The sequence below is a fragment of the Vidua chalybeata genome, chromosome 17 (genome assembly GCF_026979565.1).
Source record: "Vidua chalybeata isolate OUT-0048 chromosome 17, bVidCha1 merged haplotype, whole genome shotgun sequence".
NCBI lineage: Eukaryota > Metazoa > Chordata > Aves > Passeriformes > Viduidae > Vidua > Vidua chalybeata.
Genome location: NC_071546.1, coordinates 296,342 through 321,613, shown reverse-complemented (window position 1 = coordinate 321,613; position 25,272 = coordinate 296,342). Strand labels below are relative to the sequence as shown.

The window sequence follows — 25,272 nt, the reverse complement described above, 5'->3', positions numbered from 1 at the left end:
CTGTCAGGCTCTGGCTGTCGGGGTCCAGGCACTCACTGTGTGGGTGACTACACTGGGTGCAGAAGGAGAAACCCAGACTGCCCAGCTGCTCACCAGTATGAGCTCCCCAAGTGGTACCCATGGGTTGGGATTCTCATGGACTGGCCCACAGTCAAGAACATCAGCCCTGGGGGAACCAGATGGGCAGGGAAGGGGTCCCAGCCTCCACAGCCCTCCCTCCAAGCCCTCCCGGGGCTGAGCACCCTTCACAGGGACTCCTGAGCCACTGAACTGGGACAGCTCAGGGGTCCCATTCTGAAACACAGATGCCTGCAGCCAGGGAGAACCAGGAATCCCACACTTCCCATCAAACTCATACTCCTCCAGAATCCTTGCCTGCTCTGCACCCTAATCTGACACCTCAGCAGTGCAATCCCCACAATTCAGGCAGGCCTGCAGTGGGGCTTGCAGCTCCCCCACACCCTGCAGCCCCCATGGGAGCACCCACTGTGCCCAGGCAGCCTCAGCATCCCCAATGGCACTGCCAGCCCTGAATCTCTCCCTTTCCCAACTCTCCAGGAGGGTGCAGCCACTGGGGTTTGGGGCTGGGGACTGCTCAGCACTGGTCAGGGCTGGTGTCACCCACAACTGAACAGAGTCCCTGCTGGCTCCATCAGGTAGCCTAGGGAAAAGAAGGGCAGGAAGGAGGACCTTCCCTCCATCCCTGGCAGGAAGCAATGATGGACCCAGAGAAAGGGGCTCAGGCTCTGGCCTGGCTGGAAGGGACCCACTGCATCCACTACCCACTAACTGCAGAGGGGCCTATGGAAACTCCTCTTAGCTCCAAAGATCTTGGGAAGGGTGGTCTGGCACTGGCACAGGCTTCCCAGGGCAGTGGTGGAGTCACCATCCCTGGGGGAATTTAAAAGACATACAGATGTGGCACTCTGGGGACATTGTGTGAGTGGTGGCCTTGACAGAGCAGGGTTAAGGGTTGGACTTGACACACAGAATTCCTTTCCAGCCTCAGTGGTTCCATGACTGGTGAGGTCCCCAGGGTGCACAAGGACTGGGGAGACCTGAACACCTACAGGTTCCAAAGGGAGTCCTGCTGTCACTTGAGCCTTGTGGCATCAGCACCTTCACCATGCCCAGGGAGGACCTACTGTGCCACTGTGCCCTGCTGAACTCCCGCACACTGCCAGCCAGAGGCCCCTCCACAGTGCTCGAGAATTGGATCTCAGGCCTGGGGAGGCTGGAGGCTCCTCTGCAGGTCACCTTGCCCAGCCCCTGCTCTATCAGGGCCACCCAGAGACAGCTGCCCAGGATGTGTCCAGGTGGCTTTTGAGTCTCTCCAGGGATGGAGACTCCACCACCTCCCTGGGCACCTGCACCAGTGCTCAGCCACCCTCCCAGTGCAGAAGTGTCTCCTGAGCTCCGAGGGCCCCTCCTGTGTGTCACTTGGTGCCCAAGGCCCCTAGGGCTGTCTCTGGGCACCACTGAGTAGAGGTGGCCCCATCTTCTTGGCACCCCATAGACAAGCTCCCACCTTTCCACTCCAAGGAGAGGCAAGTGAACCCCTTGGGTTGGCAAAGGCCAACTCAGGCAGCACTTTGGAGGGGGAGGCAGAGCCCAGAGACCTTCATGCATTAGGGATGAGGCCAGCAGAAGGACGCGCCATCCATCAGCCATGGTGCCACCCCCCAGAAGAGCCCCCCAAACTGCCATGGTGACAACAGGCTCAGCAAGGACCTGACTAATTCCTGAGTCATCCCATGGAGATGGGCCTGGGCCTGATTCTGCACCTCCTCACCCACCAAGAAACTACACCAAGATGCCTCCTGGGGGAAGGAGCAGTTTGAGGGCCCCACAGGTGCTCCCCCTGCCCCAAAAGTGCCCCCCAAGCAAGCACTGAGCTGAGCTCCTGCATAGGCAATGCTGGTGCAGAGTCCTCCCTTGCTCCTGCCGACCGCACGGCACCGTTTCCTCCCATCCCTGTGATCCCACATGGCACAGGAGGGCACTGCCTGCATCCCCCACTGCCACCTGGAGCATGATTTGGTGACTCAGGCAGGGAAGCAGAGCCAGCTCCCTCGGACCACAATGGGAAGTCCTGGAAGCTCAAGTCCTGGAAGAGGTCAAGGCTGAGCTGGGCTTTGGTTTCAGTTCAGGGGCCCAGGAAGCCCCTAGATCCCTGCAGAGGATGCTGTGGGGGCAGAGACGCACCGGTCCCCTCCCTGCACTCTCACCCTGGCAGAGCTGCCTGCCATCCTTTTGGAGGCATTTGGGAACCTGGGGGAAGGCAGAGGGCTGCTGACAGAGCCTCTGACTTCAAGCACCAACATGTTCCTCATTAATTTGGTAGCAATAAAGCTGGGGTGGAGGTAGGGGAGGGCAGGCCAAGCTGTGCTGGAAAGGCTGAAAAATCCATTGAAAAACCTCACCTGAACTAGCCCTGGGGACATCCCTCCTTGGACACTCTGGCATGCCCACAGGGAAGGAGGGAAGTGTTGGGGGCACTGCTGAAAGGGGCTGCCTCACTGCCCTGCATCCCCAGCAGAGGAAGGGCTGGCACAGCTCGGGGCCAGGGGAAGGAGGGCCTGGAGCAGGGGGTACATGGGCTGGGCCCCGGGCTGCACCAGCCCTGCTCAGGGCTGGCCATTGGGCCCAGGGGTACGATGACTCTCCCTGGGGGGACCAGACTGGCCAAGAGCTGCTGCACTGACCTCGTGCTGGGGGAAAGGACTGTCCTCCCTGTGTCCCCTCCCTGAGTTCACCCGGTCCTGACAGGAAACTGAGGCACGTGAGGCTCAGTCAGAGCAAGGCACCCTCCTCGCCCCTCACCCAGCTGCCTATACCCAGCTGCCATCTCAGGCTCCAGACAGGGAAATGCCTCATCAGTACCTGAGGGTTTCAGTCCAGGTGAGGGCTCATCATTCCCTGTAACCTCCAGCCACCAGAGGCACCCTCAGGCACCCCAGTCACACCCAGCCACAGGGAGACACTGTCCCCACACGTGTCCCTGCTGCCCTCCCAGGGTGAGCAGGAGAAGGGAGGATTTGGGAGGCCAGGAGCTGTGGCATGGCCCACCTGATCCACACCCACACCAGTCTTTTCCCAAAATACCCCACTTGGACCACTTGTCCTTGTCAATGTCTGCTCAGCTCTGTCCTCAGCACCTGCCTCAGAGTACTCACTGAAGGGGCAGCTCTTTGAATACTTGTGGGGTTTAGCCCAGTTCCCCATTTTTGGGATGCCTGACTCACACTTTCTGAACATCTACAGACACCAGGGCAGGCTTCCCTCTGGTTCCTCCCCACCTGACCCTCTCCCAGCCACGTTTGTCATGGAGAGGGGACCCTGTGGCTGCTCAGCCACGAGCCCCATTGCCACCACTGACAGACTGGACCAGGACCAGGACCCTGAAAAACCCCAGAGAGTCCCCAGATGAGACTAAATAACACAAGCATGTGTAGCACAGGCCCCCCGTCCATGCCAGGAGTCCACACCACACTGAGGAACAGGGGTAGGGCCACTGACTCATGAGGTTCATCAGGACAGGAACACCAGGGAGCAGCCTGTCCTTGCGCAGGACCTCCAGCTCCAAGGAGAATCTGTAGGGCAGATGAGGAACCTCTGCTGTGCATGGAAACATGCCCTGGAGCCCACGGCACAGGGACCCCAGGACGCTGCAGGGAAGGACACAGACCTCTGTGGGAGCCCAGGCGTGGGAAGGAAGAGGATTTTCAGCTTTTGCCAAGGCAAGGGCAGCTCAGAGGCCTCGGGGGTCTTTGCTCAGGCCTCACAGGCAATTATCAAAGATAAGAGACAAATGTTTTTAAGGGAAGGGATGCAAGAGGGATCAGAGTGGGGAGAAGAGAGAGTAAGTGAGCTCGGAGCTGCAACAGGGTGGGAAGCAGCACATGGGCTCCTTCATCAGCTCTGACCTTCCTTGTAGGGGACACGCTGGGACAGTGGGACACAGAGGGGACGCAGGTGCAGAGGAGAAGGTACCTCAGTCCTGCCCCAGGACCGGAACTGCACTGCAGAGAACCCCCCCAGCCCAACCCAACCCCCCCAGTGCTGCCCACACTGGGGTCCTGTCACGTCCCCCTGCCCCAGAGGCAGGACATGCAGTGCCATGTCCCAGGTCCCATGGGACAGGGGTGTCCCACTGCTCCAGGGAGCCTCCAGGGCCTCCCATACAGCCAGGCTCGCTGATATCCATCCTTGTGTTTCCCAGTTTATCTTGGACACTGCTCCAGTGCCTGGGATCCCCACGACTCCCTGGGCTCTCGCTGAAACAAAACTCCTCAGGAGCTGACACAGGACCAGCATCCAGGGGAGGACCACGGCCAGACATCCTCTCAAGCTGGCCCACAGCAGCCTTGGCAGAGATGGATGGCAAGAGGTCCAGCCTGGAACAACCTTTCTTACCTGGATTTGCCTCTGTTCTGCTAAGAAAACATTTCCCCAGTCTCACTTCTGTACAAATGTACAGCAACAGCATTTGTCTCCCCACAAAGCTGAGGAGAATCCTTTGGCATCCAAGGGCTCAGACACCACAAACAGCCAGACTGAGAACTCCTCAATGACTTGCAAAATGCAACCAAAAAAGCAAAGCTCCCCAGTAGCTGTGCTGGATCCAGGACCCTGGCAGCTCCCTGTTTGGGGGAGAATCCCCTTCCCCCTTGTGTAGGGTAAACCTCGAGGGCACAGAGCAGAGGTGCCCAGCCCTCCCCACTCTCCATGGAGGAGACAGAGAGGGGACAGGCCATGCCACCAAGCCTGAAGGAGCAGGAGTGGAGCTGCCCCATGCCCACCTCCACAAGTCCCACATGCTCCCAGCCCCCCACCAGCTCCCCCCATTCCCCAGGAGCTGGGACCCCTCAGCCCCAGTGCTGCTGCAGGTGAGAAGTGCCCACACCCCCTCGGCTTTACACCCATTCCCTCCTGCTTAGCACCCTTTAACACCCTTCAGACGTTCTTGGTTGTCTCTAAGCAGCGACCAGCCCTGCCCAGGCTGCTTTCCCTGTCTGTTTGCAGTTCAGGATGTATTTATAATGGGTGGTTTATCCACATTAATGCAGCATCACCACCACACAGTCACCACTCTGTGACCTCTCCTGCACAAACCCCAAAGCACCAAAGTCCCCAGACTTGCCCACAGCACCCACCCCTAAACCTGAGTGTTTGAAACTCTGTCCTGAGTCCTACAGCACACGTGTGGCTTAGCTGGCTTCCAGCTGCTGCAGGGAAACTGGAACTTGGAAATTTCCATCCTCTGAAGCATCTCACAGATACACAAAAGGACTAAAAGGGTGTCAAAGGAGATTGAACAAGAGCCAGGAATAGCATCCAAGGAAGGACCGTGTCCAGACATCCCCCTTGAGCTGGCCCACAGCAGCCTTGGCAGAGATGGATGGCAAGAGGTCCAGCCTGGAACAACCTTTCTTACCTGGATTTGCCTCTGTTCTGCTAAGAAAACATTTCCCCAGTCTCACTTCTGTACAAATGTACAGCAACAGCATTTGTGTCCCTACAAAGCTGAGGAGAATCCTTTGGCATCCAAGGGCTCAGACACCACAAACAGCCAGACTGAGAACTCCTCAATGACTTGCAAAATGCAACCCAACCCCCACCACTACCAGGATTCAGCTTGGCACAGGGCAGCTGCTCTGCAGAAGTCCTTCAGCAGGAAAGCAGAGGCTGGAAGCAGCGGCCTGACCACACACTGAGGATGCAGAACAGCCTCTGACCCCACTCTGAGCTGCAGCACCAAGCATGGGCCAAGGCCCCGAGAAGATTGTACCTGTGGGCAGTTCTTATGGCTCCAGGTGAGAGTATCTGAGCCCAGAAAGGACATGGAAAGATGCCCAGGTAAGACTTTTGATGCATGTGCTTGGGTTGGTTCAGAATAGATGAATGAATTTCAGCCTGGAAAAAAGAAGGTTCTGGGCAGAGCGTGGAGCCTTTCCAGTGCCTGAAAGTGCTCCAGGAGAGCTGGAGAGGGACTGGGGACAAGGGATGGAGTGAGAGGACAAGAGGGAATGGCTTCCCACTGCCAAAGGGCAGGCTTAGATGGGATATTGGGAAGAAATTCCTCCCTGTGAGGGTGGGGAGGCCCTGGCACAGGGTGCCCAGGGAAGCTGTGGCTGCCCCTGGATCCCAAGAAGTGTCCAAGGCCAGGTTGGACACTGGGGCTTGGAGCACCCTGGGCTAGTGGAAGGAGTCCCTGCCCATGGGAGGGGTGTGGAACAGGATGGTCTTTAAGGTCCCTTCCAACACAAACCATTCTGTGATTTCCAGCTGTGCCAGATGTGCTGGAGCTCCCTTGGCAGGGAGAGCACATCTCCCCAGCTCAGAGCTGCTGTAGCTGGCAGCCAGGCTCAGGAACCGCTGATAAGATGAGGGAAAACCTGTCCTGTGGCTCCTCCCTGCTGCCCCTCGCAGCCCGGCGCCGGAGCAGCCGGGGCTGTCCCGCAGTGAATCACCGAGCGCTGACTCACCCAGCGGAGCGGGGCCGGGCCCGCAGTCTCCTCTGGGCCCCTGCAGCCCCACTGCGGAGCGAGACAGCGCCCCAAGAGCTGCTTTAACGCAGCCAGCTCACCACAGGGTGCACCTCCATCCATCCACCCCGGCGAGCCCTGAACGGTCTGGGGTGGAGAGGAGAGTGGGACAACGCTCCTCGCCCAGGGCCACAGGGCTGGAGCCCCTCTGCTTTGGGACAGGCTGGGAGAGCTGGGGGTGCTCACCTGGAGAATTGAAGGCTCCAGGGAGAGCTCAGAGCCCCTCTGCTCCAGTGCCTAAGGGCACTGGAAACAGAGAGAGGCTTTTTACATGGAGAGAGAATGATAGGACAAGAGGGAGCCATTCCAAACTAAACCAAGAGAGATTTAGATCAGATGTTAGGAAGAAATTCTTCCTTGTGAAGGTGGTGAGGCCCTGGCACAGGGTGCCCAGAGAAACTGTGGCTGTACCTGGATGCCTGGAAGTGCCCAAGGCCAGGCTGGACAGGGCTTGGAGCACGCTGGGATAGTGGAAGGTGTCCCTGCCCGTGGCAGGGGGCGGGACAAGATGAGCTTTAGGGTCCCTTCCAACCCAAACCAGTCTGGAATTCCATAACTCCTCTCCTGCACCACCACCTGCACCAGGGCTTTATCCTCCTCAGCTTAGAGAGTTGTTCTCCATCTCAGCAAACCTCCCTCCCTCCCTCCAGATCTGGGCTGTTGTCCCTGTCTCGAGCAGCCAGGGCAAAGCTCCTTCTGCCTTCCCACTCTTGGAAGCTCTGAAGCTCCCCACTGTCCCCAGGCCTCCGTGACCCCCATGGCCCAGCCCTGCAGAGACCCAGTGACAGCGACAGCTCAGTCCTGGAGAAGCCAACAGCCCTGGGGGGTCACAGAAGCCTCTACAACCACCGCCCAACCAGTAGGACCTGACTCCAGCCCAAGTGGGCAGTGCCTGCTCAGGTCCATCACTTCCAGTCTTGCTCCTTCCCAGGGCTGATCCGGAGGCTCTCTGAGAGCAGCAGGTCTCCAGAGCCCTGTGGAGCTGCCCAGGGAGGTCCCTGCACCACCCAGCAGAGGCAGCTGGGCACCTGCTGGGAACCAGCCCCACCCATCCAGTTGCTCCTCCTGCCTGCAGGGCTTGGCTGCTCCCAAGGGAACAGAGCCTGCTGCCTGCAGCTGCATGGACCCTGGGGCTCGCTTCTTCTCTCTGCCTGGCTCCTGCAGGTCCCTGTTAGCTGGGGCAGCACAGCTTTGTGATCACAGCACCAAAATTTGCCTCTGGTGCAAAACTTTCTCTGACCTCTCATCCCCGCACACTCTTCTCAAGCCTCCTCTCCCTGCTCCCTCCTCAGGTCCAGCTGTTCCCTCAGTGCTCCTCAGGGCAGTCACAGAGATGGGTATTTTAGCCCCCAAGTCTTTTCCCAGACAGTCACAACCTCTCTTGTGTTCTTCATTCACACTAAAGCAGGTCCCTGCTGGCCTCACACTGCCTGCCACCGGCACCTCATGTCCCTCTTGCAGGAGGGACACCGGGAGAGGCTGTGCTTGTCCCCTGCCACCATCACCCAGCTCACCCCACCCTCCCTGCAGCCACCAAGTGCCTGCAGGCATTGTCCCTCACCCCACACACCCATCCCTGTCCCCATAGCATGAGCAGGGTCAGGGCCACACTGCCCCAGCTGCCTCCGAGCCTGCTCCCTCCCATCCCTTGGCCAGGAGCATTTGGAAGGCTGTCAGAGCAGGAGAACAAGTTGGTCTCCTGCCCAGCAGGATGGGACTGAACTCAAAACCATCACACTGGGAACATGAAGGGCAGCATGAAAGGCAGGAAGTGAGCATTCCCTCTTCCCCTCAGCCTGTGAGCAGGTTCACACCAGCCCAGGTGAGCTCTGTCACCTTGTCCTGCCAACCTGACCTCAGCTGTCCCACCCCACGGCTGTCCCACCCCATGGCAGCACCAGCTCCTCATCTCAAGTGCTGTGCCCAGTTCTGGGCCCCTCACAAGAGAGACCTCGAGGGGCTGGAGCGTGTCCAGGGAAGGGAACAGGGCTGGGGAAGGGGCTGGAGCACCAGGAGCAGCTGAGGGAGCTAGGGGGCTCAGCCTGGAGAAGAGGAGACTCGAGGGGCACCTTCTGGCTCTGCACAACTCCCTGAAGGGGCTCCCAGGGAACAGGGACAGGAGGAGAGGGATCGGCCTCAAGTTGCACCAGCAGAGTTTTAGACTGGATATTTTGAAAATTTCTTCACTGAAAGGGCTCCAGGCATTGGAAAGGCTGCCCAGGCAGGTGGTGGAGTCCCCATCCCTAAAGGTGGTCAGGAAATGACTGGATGTGGCACTCAGTGCTACAGTTTAGTTGACAAGGTGGTGATCAGTCACAGGTTGGAGGTTTTTTCCAGCCTGAATGGTTCTGCAGCTCAGCAAGGGAAGAGCTCAGAGGTCTGAACCTGCTGGGGGAGGAAATCACCATGGACTGATCATGGGAGGCTGCTCCCAGGGAAACCACTGAGACACGTCCACTCCTGTCCCTCTGGTGCTGATGACAGGTCCAGCCCAGCCTGCCTGACCAGGGAGGGCGGGAAGGGCTCCTCCAGGCTGGCTGGACCGGTCCCTTCCTGGGGACAGGCCCTGCAGGGCTTTGCTGACAACTTCAGACACCTTTGTCCAGACAGGTGGGTGCTGTCCTGCCCTGAGCCAGCCTGGCAGGCTCGAGCTGTTGAGCTGGTGTGCCCAGCTCCACTGACCTGACCAGGGATGCTGAGCCAGGGAGAAGGAGCCAAGGCCTGGCTGAGGCACCCCTGGAGCAGACAGAGCAGACAGCAGCTTGTCATCGCACAGAGTGTGACAGCTAGGGTGGAGCTGCCAAGTGAACAACTGGGTCAAGTGGGGAAAAACAGGAGAGCAAAGGCAGTAAGGCTGGGATGATCTCATAGGAACACACTCACATGAGGGCAGTGATCCTGTGTGACAGCTCCACAAGCTTTGGGATCCACTACCCAAAAGGAGCCCGTGGCGTGGAGCTCTCATATCTCCCTGCTCTCCTGCATCTCCCAGCCTTAAATGACACGTGTTGAATGTGTGTTTGGGCAATTATGGATTTACATTATGTCAGCAGTTGCCAGGAGCCCAGACATCTGCTTGCTCATCATGCCCGAGCCAGGCAGCATGGAGACATCTGACCCTGCTGACAGGCAGCAAAGGGCCTCCCTCCACATCCTCCCCTGGCACCATCACCTGCAGGGGATGGGCAGTGCCCTCCTGCCCCAGTGCCAGCCCCTGATCCAGGGTTAATGGAGCAGCCTGAGCTTATTCCACAAAAGGACTCCCTGGAAGTGGAGATCAGCATCCCTGCGACTCCAGAGCATTGTGCCACATGTAAAAAATGAATAATGAGAAAGTTAGGGGGGGGGAAAGGAAGCCACCAAATTGACAGGGAGTCATCCCCCGAGCCAGGCTGGAGTCAGGCAGCCATGGCAGCTCACCATGACAGCTGCCAGGGCTGAGAGCAGCCAGGGCAGAGCCCATCCCGAGAGACAGAACCCTCCTTCCAGCTTGCTCTGGACCCAACCCTTCTGGCACCAGGAAAAACCAGGAAAGAGGAGCACGGCCTCTGCTGCATCCCAGGGGGATGGGCCTGAGGCATCTCCTCCTCCTCCTCCTCTGAGCCCGCCAGGATGCAAAGGCAGCGTCCTCCCTGCTCCCCCTCACACGGCAGGACATGGTCCTTTTGCCAGGCATGGGAAATTTGGGGTCACTTGAAGCAAGGTTTCACTCCCACCCTTTTGAGTGACACCTCCCAGCTGAGTAAACAAGTCCAGGAATGAGTTGCTGTGTCCCCTCAGAAGCCAAGAAACACCTTCCACAACCTCATTAATGCCCAAATGAAGATGTCCCAGCTGGCGGGGGGACAGCCCTGCGTCAGCCCCTGAGAGCACCCAGTGCCTCTCCAGAGGGAAACACAGCCCAGATAGCACAGAGCAGGGGGAGGGAAAAGCCAGCAGACCCCACAGCCCCCAGTCCCCCCCTGGTTTCTCCCTCTGCTCCCACCGGGGCAGGATGGGACCAGCAGCACCACCACAGCCATCATGTGCCACCACTGAGCCCTGGTGTCACAGCACCTCCCTAGGGTGTCCTGCCTGCTCAGTGCTCTGGGAACTTTCCTGCTTTCCTTGGCACCACAGGCCCCTCCCATCTCACCTCCAAAAGCCAAGCCCCACTGATGCCCTCAGCCACACCAGGGCCTTGGCTAGACCTGCCCAGCAGCTCCACAGTCCCATAGTCCATGGAGGTGACACGGAGATTATGCTATTCCAGAGCTCTCCAGTTCCAGCCCAATCCCCTCACTCCCTCCCTGGGACAGCCACTCAGCAGCACAAGCAGAAGTTCTTCCTCTGTCACCAGTGATGAAAAACCATCCTCTGCTCCCAGGCAGAGCCTCAGCTCCCTGAGAGCCATCCCTGCTGCTCAGCAGTCCCCTCCCTGCCTGGGGACAGCTGTCACACAGCACCTTCCTGCCAGCTCAGCCACGCCAGCCTGCAGGCTCACAGGGACCCCAAAACTCAGCCCAGAGCAAAGGATCCCATGAGTGTGGCACTTGGGAGCAGGAGGTTCATCAAGGACAGGTCCTCATGGCAAGATCCACAGCAAACCCACCCCACTGCCTGATCACAAGGGAAAGGCCAAGGGCAGTCCACTGGGGCTTCCTGCACAGACAAAGGCTGCCCAGTTTGTCCCTTCCATCACTCCAGGCAGCCTCATAAAGCCAGGAATGTGCCTCTTCCAGGGAAACACTGACTTTTCAAAAGGCATGGCTTGCACAGTCAGTAGAGTGGGGGAATGCACCAGGAGTGGAGAGAGGGGAAATTCAGGATCTGATGGCACAGATGGGGCTTTCAGCTCCTCCAGCAAAGTCCAGCAAGGACCGCTTGCTGGACAGGAGAAGGCTGGGGATAAAGCAGGTGCTCCTCACTCAGCACACAACATCCACCAGTGCCATGGCAAGCGATGCACCAGCCCTGGGGAGGCACTGAAGAGCTAAAGCCACCCCCAGAACATCCCCCCCATCCTCCAGGCAGACAGGGAAGGCTCTTTCCCACCTGCAGGATGTCACCTGAGCCAAACACCTCCCAGTGCCTTGGGAAGGGCACAAAGAAAAGGAGCCAAGGTCACAACATGCCCAGGCAGGGCTGGGGTCACCCCGAGGGACACCCAGCCCTCCTGTGCCAGCCTGGGTGTCCCTGTCACAAACAGCCACAGCCTGAGAAGGACCCAAGGCACCCAGGCTCCCTGAGCACAACTGTACCAGAGGGGAAAGCGGCTCCTGCAGCATTCCACAGCCAGCCCCGAGCCCAGCCAGAGGGCTGCAGGGAGTCTCAGGGTGCAGGAGCCTTGGGACTCCCCTCTTTTGGCCCTGCTTCCCAGAGCCAGGCAGGGAAGTAGTGCTGAGGTGGGAATCCCAAGCAAAAGGGTCAACAGAGCTTCAAGACATCTTACTTCCCCAGGGAAAGGTCTGGGTGATCTTGGGCAGAGAAACACCAAATCAGGGTGTGGTGATGCTCTCCTGCCCCAGGACAGGGGGGTGTGGGCAGCTGGAGCTCCCACCGAGCTGCCTAGGAGGATGTGGGATGGCAGAGCAGGCAGGGCTCAGGCAGGGATGCAGGCAGGAATGCAGGCAGGACTCAGGCAGGTATGCAGGCAGGGCTCAGGCAGGGATGCAGGCAGGGATGCAGGCAGGGATCAGGCAGGGATGCAGGCAGGGCTCAGGCAGGGATGCAGGCAGGGCTGTGCTGTGAATGGTACCCGGGAAGCTCCACCTCTGCTGGTTACTTAGCGACCAGCATCCCACAGGAGCCAGCGCAGCCCTGCCAGCAGCACCGGTCCTGCTGCAGAGCCTGGCAGCAGAGGGGGGCTGGGACCAGCCAGGAACCAGCCCTGGTGCCTGCCAGGCTCCCCCTTGCTGCTGCAGCAGCAGGATGGCTCCACTGGCATGTGCTCCTCTGCAGTTTGAGCTGCACCCCACAGCTCAGCCCCCCCCTCGGCCCAAAGGCCTCCAGGAAAGGGAGCAGCACTTCCAGATGAGACCCTCCTGCTCCAGGTCCAGCTGCTGCCTCCAGAAACTGATAAATGCCACCTAGGGAAGGGAAAGCACACATGGAAACACCTTCATCACATCTGAGCCCATCTCAAGAGCCAGTGGGAGATTCTGACTGGGATCTCAGAATGGTTTGGGTGGGAAGGGATCTTAAAGCCCATCCAGTGCCACCCCTGCCATGGGCAGGGACACCTGCCACTATCCCAGGCTGCTCCAAGCCCTGTCCAGCCTGGCCTTGGGCACTGCCAGGGATCCAGGGGCAGCCACAGCTGCTCTGGGCACCCCGTGCCAGGGCCTGCTCACCCTCCCAGGGAACAATTCTGCCCAATATCCCATCTGACCCTGCGCTCTGGCTGTGGAAGGCCATTCCTTGTGTCCTGCCCCTCCAGACCCTTGTCCCCAGTCCCTCTCCAGCTCTCCTGGAGCCCATTTAGGCTCTGGAAGAGGCTTTAAGTCCTCTCTGGAGGTTTCTCTTCTCCAGGCTGAACACCCTCAGCCAACAGAGGCCAATATTCCTCCAAACACCTCAAAATTCATTTGCATGGAAGAAAATGCTACAAGTTCACAGGAGAAGAGCAGCAGGTCTGTAAGTGAAACAGGCAGGAGCTCAAGGAAGAGAATTGCTCTTGCAAATGTCTTTTTGGGCCCTGCCTGCAATTTATGCCACTGTTCATCTCCCTTCCGAGGGAAGACAGATTACCTGGCTGGAAAGAGGAGCAGGAAACTGCTGTATTAACCATGAAAAGCACAGCTGGAAAATAGACCTTTGGGGGCTTCCTTAAACTATCCCCAGTACTGGTGTTTCTAGCAGAGCTCTGACCTCTCACAGGTCAGAGAGTAAACCCAAGCTTTCCCTTTGACTTGGCACCTGAAAATCTGACTGATCACTGTGCTGCAGGAAATCAATGCATCCACCAGCACAAGGAGGCTTCCATGAGCTCCCCACCCTGGCATTGCCCCCTGGCACTGCACCCTTGGCACTAAAGGAGCCTGAGAGAGCTGCAGTTGGCCGCTCCCCAAAGTCCCCAGCTCCCCTCACCCCCAGCCAGGTCATCCATCCCTGCTGCCATATGGATATGCTGGGGCACAGCATCCCACACTGGCTCACCCACCAGCAGCATCAATCCCTAAGGTTTTTCAGGGAAGTGGAGGAGAATATCTTAGGTGGATTTTTTTGAGGTTTTTTTAAGATATGTTAAGGAGATATTTTCTGCAACAAAATACCTGTTGCTATAAGGGTTTTAAACCAAAAGAAACATCCCCAAAAATCCATTCTTCCCTGAGTGCAGGTTCACCAAGGCTCAGGGGGCTGGTCACAGGCCCCACTAGGGCCAGGGCAGCCCCAGGAGCCCAAAGGCTGCTCTGCCAAGGCCTAGGAGGTGCAGCTGGCACTGACTTCTGCTAGAGCCCGAGGTGCTGACACGTCTGCAAGCACTGCCTCGATCCAGGCCTGACACCACCAACTGCCACTGCTTGGGATTTATTCAATTTGCTTTGTATCACTCCCAAGGACAAAGCTGAAAACTCCTTTTTTGTCCCTGCTGAGCTGCAGTTGGAGTCTGGCTCAGCCCTGTGCAGGCTGCAGCTCTGCTCCCAGGCTGGGCCCTCCTGTGGATTCCCCTCGGAATCCACGGGACCCCAGGTGTGCCACCAGCTCTGCCACTCCGTGGGAGCCCTGGCACTGGTCCCTGCCTCGCTCCTGCACTCCAGTCAGCAGCAGGGAGCTGAGTCCTTCAGCAGGGCCAGCCCCAGCCTGACCCACAGCTGTCCAAAGCCATGCCAGGGGCTCTGGAATCCATGCTCGGAGCCCTCAGCTCTGGCTGCAGAGCTGCTCCAGCCTCTGCTCCCCCAGCCAGCTCCTCCAAGGTCTCACCACATGGAGGGACCCCCATGCCAGCCCCTCCCAGGCACAGGACAGACATTTTCTGGAAAGCCAATATCGCTGCTTTTGCCTTGCTCTCCCCCAGCCCTTCCATTTTACCTCCTGGCCAAACCTGAGCACAGCAGCTGATTTTTTTCCCTTGCTGTTTAATCTCTCCCCAGCTTGAAGAGGACGTTCGCTCAGCACCTGCAGAAGCTCAGCTACCTTTGATGTGTCTGAAATTCTACCCCCAGGCAGGTGACAAGTATTCAGGGAGCTTGGACAATTAAATGACAAGAGAAGGAAGGGCTGCAGGAAAAGCTTAAAAACATAATAATAAATAAATAAAGGGGAAACAAAAACCAAACCTGAGCAAAGCCTCCCCACCACAGCCAAGGGCAGAGCCTGAGAGAGGCAGAGCCTGAGAGAACCACCAGAGCCTCCTGCTCTGAGGGTCCCAACCCAGGCACCCTGAGCCCTACATTGAGAGCAGGGATCCCACTGTCACAGCTGGTCTGGCCCCACCACAGCTAATCCCAACACAGCAATTTGTGTCCAGGAGGTGTTGGACCATGCCACCAGCCCTGGGCAGAAGCTGGCACAGATCCTGCCCTCCCAGCTAAACTGGGAAAGCTTCAGGCAGGACCAGGACCACAAAGTCAGAGGTGGCTCCAGCTCAGCCAGGTCCACCCCAGCCTGAGCCCTCTGTCCCAGCCAGCTTGGGCTGGCACAGCACCGTGTGCTTCTGCTCACCAGCCCCTGGTCACCTCTTGGGGACCTGAAGGTGATCAGTGACCCTTCTAAGAAGAGGAAAGAAGCCTGGACTTTCCAAGAGTTGGGGCTGCCCATCTTGGTCAGCAGGGGAATGAACTGAGTGCTCGCAAGGCCACCTGCCCCCCCAGACAGCATCACCCTGCTTGGGCTGGCACAGGGGACACACCTGGAGATGCCTCTGGGCCCTGCTCCTGCCAGGAGCACTCACAGCCCCCCGACCTCCCAGCCTGGCCTGACCTCAGGGCACCACCCAGGGCAGCCACAGGCACCAGGAGCCACAGAGGAGCGTGCTCACAGCACCACAGCCCCACATGGCTCAGCACTGTGTCCCTGCAGCAGCCTCAGGGACTGTCACTGGGGCTGTTCCTGGTGGCAGCACAAAGGTGACACAATCCAGTCAAGGACTGTCACTGGGGCTGTTCTGGTGGCAGCACAAGGGTGACACAATCTCCTTGGCCGCAGCATCCGCCACATCCCACGGCTCTGTCTCCCCGGCAACCCAGGTACCTTCTCACTTGCAGCTGAGCAGCCTTGTGCACAGAAGCCGAGCTGAATCCAGAGTGGGATTAGGGCAGCCCTCTCCTTCCCTCACCCTCCCAAATCCATCCAGCCCCAGTTTTCCACCCAAAACCCACCATGAAGCACCAGCTTGCAGTGAGGAACGGGGGGTGCAGCACTCCTGCCCAGCCCACCTGCCCCCACACCAGGGGCTGTGCTGCCATCCCTGGGATTTTGGCTGGAGGAAGGTGGGACTGGAGCAGGTGGAGTGACAGCACTGTCTCAGCTGTGGCTGCCTTCAATGACAGCATGCACATGGGAGCTGGACAGGTGACACCAGTGGTGAGGAGCCCCAACCTCCCACTCTATCCAGCAAACCCAGTGGCCTGAGGCTCTGACAGCTTCTCCACAGTGCAGAGCTCCCTGCAATACCCCACCTGTGTCCTGCCTGCTGCACAGGGGGCCCCATAATAAAGGAAAGAACAGCAAGGGCTGTGGGAAACGGGCTGGAAGAAGCCAGAGAGGTGCTGTTGGAAGAGCACACCAGCACTGGGGCAGGTGCTCTCCTGAACATGGCCCAGCCTCTGTTGTTCCTCTGGGAACAAGTCCTGCAGATCCCCAGCCCACACTGGGCCTGCTCAGATGCTGCCCACGGCTCCACATCCCTTGGGCCCTGCTGTGCCAGAAAAGCTGTTGAAACACCGGTCCCAGGTGGCAAATCCTCCTCTGCAGGGATGTGAGAGCAGACAGCTCTTCCTCTCCCCCCAGCCCCACAGGGATCCCCAGTGCAGCAGAGCAGGAGCCAGCCCAGCCCAGCCCTTCCAACCCTTGGCCAGGAGGAGTGGGGAGGGTGGGACCAGAGCTCTCCATCACCTGCCAGGGCTTTGGTGAGCACGGGGCCAGCTGAGCAGCAAAGCTGCATCTTCCCAGGAGAGCCCCAGCTCCTGCTGCCTGAGCACAGAGCCCTGCATGCCACAGGAGGGGCAGGATTCCAGCGTGGCTCTGGCCAAGGAGGCTCCAACAGCCAGGCCCAGGGGTCAGAGCCAGGCTGCCCCACCGTGACCCAGCTCCTGAGTACTGTGATGCACAAGTGGTTAAAGGCTTGGCCAAGGCAAGCAGGGGTTTGGCCAGCAGCCAGCCTTTCCCAAGAGTCTGAGGGAGCTGGCAGCTCCCCCAGCCTTCAGGGCCCACATTGCCACATACCACAAACCTGTTTGCTCAGCCTCAGCAGCTGGGATGGCACAGAGCAAGGCTCACTGACCAAGGCATGTCTTGCAGCCAGGATGGGCCCCAAATCAAGAGGAAAGTGCAGCAGCAGCCCTGGGGCAGGGCAGGAACAGGCAGAGCACTGCCCTGGTAGCCACAGGTGGCACTGCCAGCTCCCACTGGCTGTGCCAGGGCTGCCAGCCTTGCCAGGGTCCTGCTGCAGCAAGGGGTGGAAGGCAGGGAGCATAGAGCAGCCTCATCCCCCCAGCTGCTCTGTGAAACAGCTCTTCTCAGGCCAAAGGGGATCTGTGCAGTACCCTGGGCCAATCCCCCTTACAGGGACCTATTCCTGCCCAGGGTGTTGAGGGGGCCTCAGCAGGTGCTCTGTGCTCACCTGAGCTCTGCAGGCATTAAAAACTGCCTGTGAGCAGAGCTGTGGGACTGAACCCCCCCCAGTGACACATCCCTACAGCCCCGGGGCTCTGCCTGGGGGTGGTGCTGGGAGCTGGCCCTGCCCTGCTGACCCCCCCCACTTCTTTTTGGGATGGGGAGTGACTGTCCAAAAGGTGCCACAGCCAAGTCAGCCTGGGCAGGGAGCAGGACCACCAGCCTGCAGCCATCCCTGCCCTCCTCCTCTAAGCCTCGCACAGGGATGGCACCAGAGAGCAGCCCTGGAATGTTCTGGTGCAGCAGGGCAGGGAAGCTGAGCCAAAGGCTGTGATGGCAGAGCCAGTGCCCTGGGAACCCAGTTTAGATGCCACTGCCCTCTGTGGAGCACCAGCAAGGCACCTGGGCTGCACTCCAGGAGCAGGCAGGGGTGCTGCGGCCCTTGTGGAACACCCTCACCCTGCCAGGGACTGGCAGAGAGCTGTTCCCATCCTTCCTCCTGCCCGCAGAGGAAGGCAGGGACCATGGGTTCAGCTGCCTTGTGCTGGGATGTGGCAGCCAGGGCAGATCAGCTGCTCCCTGAGCAAGAACACAGGGCCAGACACCCTGGGAAGCAGTGGGCTGGAGGAGGAGAGGAGCTCGAGGAGGGGAACTGCACCCAGAGCAAGGGAAGGCACCAAAAGGAGCCCAGGCCTGGCACAAGCTCAGCCCTGCCTTTCCCCATCTTCTCCCACCCAAAGGCAGAGCCAAGCACTCTCCCCACCATCATCATCCTCTGCTCTGCAGCCCCACAAGGCCCTGTCAGGGTCTAGAGTAGTAACAAAGTGTCATTTTCCCCAAGGTAATGGTGACACCTTCTGCACCACTGAGGAGCATGGGGTAGTTCAGTTAGACCAACAGTGATCATCAGGCCAGCTGATGGATGAGCATGTCAAGCTCCCACAGGATCAGTCCCCAGCCAGCCCCAGCAGCCAGGAACCCTGCCCAGCAGCTGGGATCCAGCACCAGAGTGAGGGAGCTGCTGGAGCCCAGAGACAGGAGAATCTCATTGCCAGCACAATCCCTGTGCCATGACCTAAGTGTCACCAGCCCTTCCTAGAGCAGTGGATACCTCCCTGGGCACACAGCTGCAGCACCCACAAGATACAAGGGGCAACCAAAGACACCCAGAGCTGGGCCAGGCCCCCCAGCTGCACCTGGGCCACCAAAGCCACCAGCAAGGGCAAGGGGCTGGCTGGTACCAGGAGTCACCATGGGGATGGCACATGTCCTCCTTCCTACTCCTCATGCCAGCCCAGCATGGGGGACCCCAACAGGGACTTGCAGCCCATCCAGGGGCAGAGCTTCCTGGTGGCATTGCCCAGGAGCAGAACACTCCCCATGGGTACCCAGTGGGTAAAGAGCCCAGCACAGAGCCCAGGGCACCCTGACCCCACCCTCGGGGGACACTGAGGCCACGCAGGAGCACATGGAATCCACCACTGATGCTGGGCCTGCAGCTCTGCCTCGACCAACTCCAGACTGCTCACCCCACTCCCAAACCCCTGAGCACATGAAGGCAGGACAAGAATCCCTGCCATTCTCCTGGCTCTCCCTACAGACCTGCACCCTCGGGCACAGGTGGAGTTGGCATCTTGCAAGGTGCCTGGAGGAGGAGAGCTGGTGAGAAACTGCTCATAAAACACGGAGACCTGCCCTGCTGTGAGCCAGAGCCAGCTCCAGCCCTGAGGAGCCCATCAGAGTAGCCCATCACAGCCCTCAGCAGGGACTCAGATCCCCTGCCCACACCCACAGACCATGGAATATCCTGAGCAGGAAGGGACCCACAAGGACCATCCAGTCCAGCCCCCAGCCCTGCACAGACACCCCAACAATCCCACCCTGTGCCTCGGAGTGTTTTCCAAACACTCCTGGAACTCTGACTATTCCCTGGGGAGTGCCCAGCACCCTCTGGGTATGGAACCTCTTGGATAAAGAACCTGCACCCATTGCCTTGTGTGGGCAGGAGCCAAACCTCGTGGGCAGCAGGGTCTGAGCCCTGTGGTGCACACTGCCACACACTTCTGTCACCTGGGACAGAGCCAGGACAGCGGGTTGCAGCTGTGGAGCTCCTCATCCCAGTTTTCAGGTAAGGACATCATCCTCCCACCTCAGCCCAGGGTGAAGGACATGCTGCAGCTCTGCCCAGGCTCACCTCGCTGTGCAGGTCAGAGAGACAAAGCAGAAACAGGACCTTGTCCCCCCAGCCCTCCCGGCTGCTGGAAGCTGCTCACATCTGGTTTCACATGGCTGTCACTGTGCTGGGCAGTGGGGCTCTGGAATGGAGGAGTCCAACAGCTGGAGGGACTCCGGTGTCCCTGAAGAGGCTGGACCACAGGCCCTCGACTCTTTCAAGCACCACAGCAATTGAATTCTGCAGCTCAGCCCTCTCCCAGCATGTACTTGAGGCCAGCCCCATGAGCCCAGGGACCTTTGCCCTGGGCAGGGATCCACAGCCAGCAAAACCCCACAGCTGCTTTGCAGACACACTGCCTTCCTCAGATCCTCCACACAAAAGAGACCACGGAAACCCAGAGTGGGGAAGCCCAACACTGAAACCCCAAACCCACTCTGGCAGTGGACAGGGACTTGGGCAGCCTGGAGGAACCTTTCTGTGGGCAAAGGAGCTGCTGCCCAAGTCCCAGCTGAACCAGAAAGCAATCCCAACACAAAGAAAGCCACAAGCAGCCCAGGCCCAGCAGTTTAGTGTTTTGGTGGGAGCAGGCCAGATTCTCAGGGGTTTCTGGCAGACAAGCCTCTCCCTGCAGCACCTCTCTGTGCTGAGCAACCTTTTCTGTGCTGTAAAACGCACTCAGCCTCATGTGAGATGTGGAAAGGAGAACAAAAGCTTTAAGGATAAACTCACGCTGCTTCCAGGGGCTGCTCTCAGCACTCGTCTCGGGTACGATTTACAACCTGCAAAGAAGAAATCAGATTTGGTTAAAAAGAAGGGAAAAGTTCTTCCCAGAGATGATGGCAAGCGCTCAGAAGGACAGCTACAGCTGTCACCAAAGGGTGCCTGCCCAGCTCCAGCACTGTGTTTGGATTCCATATAAATCTCCCTGCTGGAAATGGGAGCTGTGGATTGCCCCAGACGTCGTTGTGCTCTCCTGATGTGCAGCCAGCCCTGTTCCTTCCTGGAGAACAGCAAATATTTACTACGGCAGTGCCGCAGAGCCCACACACCTCCAAGTGCCACCACATCCCCTGGGCATGGCCCAGGCTCTCCTTTCAGGCCATCTGTGCCACTTCTTTGTCACCCATGGCTGTGGCTTGAGGGCAGCATCTGGTTGGCAGGGCTGTGGCTGCGGGACAGTGGTGCAATGGAGCCAGCCCCACGCCCCAGCCAGGGCAGCTCCAGCAGGGGAGAAGAACCAGCAGCAAGCAGGGACAGCCCCAGCCTGCAACTGCCTTTTCAGAGCCTCTTTTACATGACAACTGCACCTAACCAGGGAGTGCCACAGGAAGAGGAAGCATGGTCTGGCACAGCAGGGATAGCTCCCACTTCTCCAAGGGTTAATTTTCAAACATCCTTGGACAGGCAAGGCCCAGCCTCCCCCCAGGCAGAAGCAAAGCAGGCCTATGCAAAGCTCCCACCTCTCCCATGGATTCAGCAAAATCCTCTCACTCTCCACAAGCAACATCAGCTGTGTGCAGCCCACAGCCAGCCCTGAGCAGCACCAACCCAAGCAGCTTTCCCAGGAGGCACAAAGGCTGCTCCAAGCCAGAAAACCTGGTGTAATAAAGCTGTGAGCTTCAGCACCTCCAAGGACACAAACCCACCTTTGAGCAGGTGATCTGCATGAGAGATAAGGTCAGGAGGAGGGGGTGGCAGCTGCCACCTGCATGGCCCTGTCCTGTGCCTGTCACCCTGGGGAAGCACAGGCAGGATGTCACCACGTGCTGGTTCTGGGTGCACTCCGTACACCCCTGCCCAGTGGGCACAGATCCCTCCCCAGCCGTGTGGTTTTACTGGCTCAGCTGTCCTGGGCTGTGGGCAGCAGGGCTGGGTGGCCACGCAGGGCAAGCCTGTGACCAGTTCCAGCGCTGGTGGCACCCACAGACACCACTGTCATGGAGCCTGAGCACTGGAGCTGGGTGTGTGTCTCACTGTGACACAGGGATGCCACTTGTGTGTGGGGGCTGCTGTCCTGTGCCAGTACCCTCATGCCCACTCCACTCCATCCCAGAGCCCAGAGAAACCTCCCTGTCCTTCACCTCCGTCCTCTGCTCACAGGGATACTCCTGCTCAGAGGCTCAGGAGGCAGAGCAGACCAAGAGCCCTATGAGAAGGGCTCTGTCTCTCCAGCAGGACATGGGTGCCACCAAGCTGAGCTGATCCATGGGCTGGACTCCAGCAGCAGACACAGGGCACACAGGGGACCTCTGGGATTCTCTCCCTGCTTCAGTGCAGCTTCCGTGGCCTTGCTCGTTCTCTGGAGCCCAGTGATTTCTGTGGGTACTCCAGGCTGCTGCCACGTTTGTGTGCTTGGATTTCTCTCATCCCAGCTCAAGGGGGGTCAATAGATGCCTGGCAGAGATGGGCAGGCAGGTGCAAGAGCAGCCAGCTTTCCACAGACCCCCAAGGAGGAGTATGGCACCAGTGGCCCCAGCAGCCAGGGCTCCCAGGGCTGCACCCGCTCTTGCTGCGAGGGAGGATGGAGAATGCAGCCACCACAGGAAGGGCAGTGGCACTCAGCACTCCCCAGCCTGCCTGTGCTGACACTGCCAAACAAAGCCCCTGCACTCCCCATTCCCCCTGCCCTGTGAGAGGCTACCATGGCTTCTATGCTGGCCCTGAGCCATGGCCATTTCGGGGTGTGAGACACTTCATCAATGAGGATCATATTAATCACAGAATCACAGAATAATGAGGTTGGAAGAGACCTCCAAGATCATCAAGTCCAACCTATGCCCTAACACCTCAACTAGACTATAGCACCAAGTGCCATGTCCAGTCTTTTTAAACACATCCAGAGATGGTGACTCCACCACCTCCCTGGGAAGACAATTCCAGTGCTTTATTATTCTTTCGGTGAAAAATTTCTTCCTAATATCCAACCTGTACTTCCCCTGACGTATCTTGAGACTGTGACTTCTTGTTCTGTCAGTGCTGCTTGGTGAAAGAGACCGACCCCCACCTTCAGGAGGTTGTAGAGAGCAATGAGGTCACCTCTGAGCCTCCTCTTCTCCAGGCTAAACAACCCCAGCTCCTTCAAACGTTCCTCATAGGGTTTGTGTTCCAAGCCCCTCTCCAGCCTCGTTGCCCTCCTCTGGACGCACTCAAGCATCGCAATGTCCTTCCTAAACTGAGGGGCCCAGAACTGGACACAGCACTCAAGATGCAGTCTCACCAGTGCTGAGTACAGGGGAAGAATGACCTCCCTACTCCTGCTGGTCACACAATTCCTGATCCAGGCCAGGAGCCATTGTCCTTCCTGGCCACCAGGGCACACTGCTGGCTCATGTTCAGCCGGCTGTCGACCAGCACCCCCAGGTCCCTTTCCGCCTGAACAGTGTCCAGCCACACTGTCCCCAGCTTGTAACATTGTAGGGGATTTTTGTGGCCAAAATATAGAACTCGGCACTTAGACTTATTAAACTTCATGCTGTTGGACTCTGCCCATCCATCCAACCGATCTAAGTCTCTCTGCAGAGCCCTCCTTCCTTCCAATAGATCAACACAAGCTCCCAGCTTAGTGTCGTCTGCAAATTTACTAATGAAGGACTCGATGCCCTCATCCATGTCATCTATAAAAATATTAAATAGAACTCGTCCCAGTACAGAGCCCTGAGGGACACCACTGGTGACTGTCCCCAGCTGCATGCAGCTCACCACCACTCTCTGGGGCTGGCCATCCAGCCAGTTCTGAACCCAGCACAGAGTGCTCCTGTCCCAGCCGTGGGTTGCAGCTTTTCCAGGAGTGTGCTGTGGGAGACAGTGCCAAAGGCCTTGCTGAAGTCTAAATAGACAACATCCACAGCCTTTCCTGCATCCACCAGTCAGGTCACCTGGTGGCTAATGAAGTGTTCTGGGAATCCTGGCAGTGGGAGTCCCCCAACCCTGCTCACTTCTGCCCACAAGCAGCAGCTCCCCAGAGCAGAAATCCATGCCAGCCTGTGCCCCAAGCCCCTGCCACGCAGCCCTGCCAGCGTCAGGCTGGTGTGGACAGGCACAGACACTGCCCCGGACTCACAAACATCCCATGGTGACCCACATTGTCACCACCTCAGCCAGCCCTGACAGGTCGGCGTGACGCTGCCCGGGGACAGCTGCGGGGGACATGGTGGCACACGGATGAAGGCACCACTGGCTGGGCTTAGGAAGGAGCCCTGCACTGCTCTGGCTCACCCAGATTTAAACCAGAACCTTGCAAACCTGATGATGGGTCCAACTGAGGCACAAGGATCATAGTGTCCCCTCCAGCATAGCAAGGGAGGGCAGGGCAGGGAGTGCAGCTGCAGAGGAGCCCAGGAGACATAGGGGAGTCCATGGACCACACCAGGGACCAGTCTATGGACCACACCAGGGACCATGGACCACAGCAGGGACCAGTCCATGGACCACACCACCATGGCCTTCCCAGGCCTGCCCAGGGTGGGACTGAGCTCCAAAGCTCTGTCAGCAGTGTGGAGGTGCCCAGGAGGGCTGAGAGTGCCCCTGTCACCAAAACACAGCACGGGCAGCTGCACCTTCTCTACATCCTGTGGCCCTTCCCTTGGTCACCCCAAGTCAGACAGGTCTTACACCAGACCAAGGTGACAAACAGGAATTTACTCATCCCATAGAATCCCAGAATGGTTGGGGCTGGAAGGGACCTCAGAGCCCAACTCGTTCCACCCCCTGCCATGGGCAAGGACACTTTCCACTAGACCAGGGTGCTCCAAGTCCCATCTAGGCTGGCCTTGGACACTTCCAGACATGTTATGCTACCATGGCCACCATGCCCTACCAGCAGGAAGCATTACTTGGCTCCCTGAAGAACAGCCCCAGGGAATTGGCAGAGGTAACAGCCCCTGCCCCACGTAGGGATGTGCAGACCCAAGCCAGATCAGCCCTTCCAAGAGGCTTCTCTTGTTCTGGCCACTTCACTCCACAGGACCTTCATCGATCAGGACTTGAGTAAATCTGCTGAAGGGAAATACTGCTGAGAATTCGGGCTGGAATTTTCCCCTGCCAAAGTTCACCATCACCACATAACATTAGTCTGTATCCTTGTCAAAAATGACACCTTCCCACAGTGAGCAGCAGCCCCACTGTCCAACCATCCTTCTCCCACCTGGAGCCCTTTGCCACATCCCTCTCAGCATCACCAGAGCCCCAAAGTTGTGTCAGGTGCCACGATCCTCCGCGCTCCTGCCAGCACAGACACTGCCAGACTCAGAGTGCACCTCATGACAGCATCCAGCTGCTTCCGGGACCGCTGAGACAAAAACCTGCAGGACCCCCGAGCCCTTCACGTGTGGCCACCTGGGGATGGTGATGCTCTGGCAGATATGGCTGGGGGAGGATGCGAGGGGCTGGGCCATCCCCGCCTCCACCGGCCAGGAGCCTTGCTGCTGGCACTGGCCCCAGCCAGGCCGATTAGCTGATTACAAAGGGGAATGTGTCATTTCAAACACACAATAAGATTTCCCGGCCCTTCTGCCCATAACAAAATGTCTCGTGAAATGGCTCATTCTGTTCTCCCATAGAAACGTGTTTCCCTTCTAAAGCCTGACAGAGGAGAGGAGGGGGGGAAAAAAAGGAAAAGGCAAAGCTAAAAATATCCGAAAGATACCATGACAGCAACAGATTCACAGGAAAATGAGGTGGGAAGGGGGCTGTGAATGTGTTAAGATCCTGTTTAATCTCTCCCCAGCCACCTAAAAAACGCACCGAAGGCAGAAACGATACCTCAACATTTCCTTTGTGCGGGAGCTGACTCCA

The 25,272-nt window shown here is 58.5% G+C and overlaps 1 protein-coding gene across 10 annotated transcripts in view; it reads right to left on the bottom strand.

Moving 5' to 3' along the window:
* The window catches only part of EPB41L1 (erythrocyte membrane protein band 4.1 like 1), a 63,953-nt gene that overhangs the window by 34,089 nt on the left and 4,592 nt on the right, over positions 1-25,272 (bottom strand). For all 10 annotated transcript variants that reach the window (XM_053958150.1, XM_053958152.1, XM_053958154.1 and 7 more), the window contains exon 2: positions 20,209-20,258. The gene's annotated coding sequence lies outside the window, so the exon portion shown is untranslated. The remainder of the gene's footprint in view (positions 1-20,208; positions 20,259-25,272) is intronic.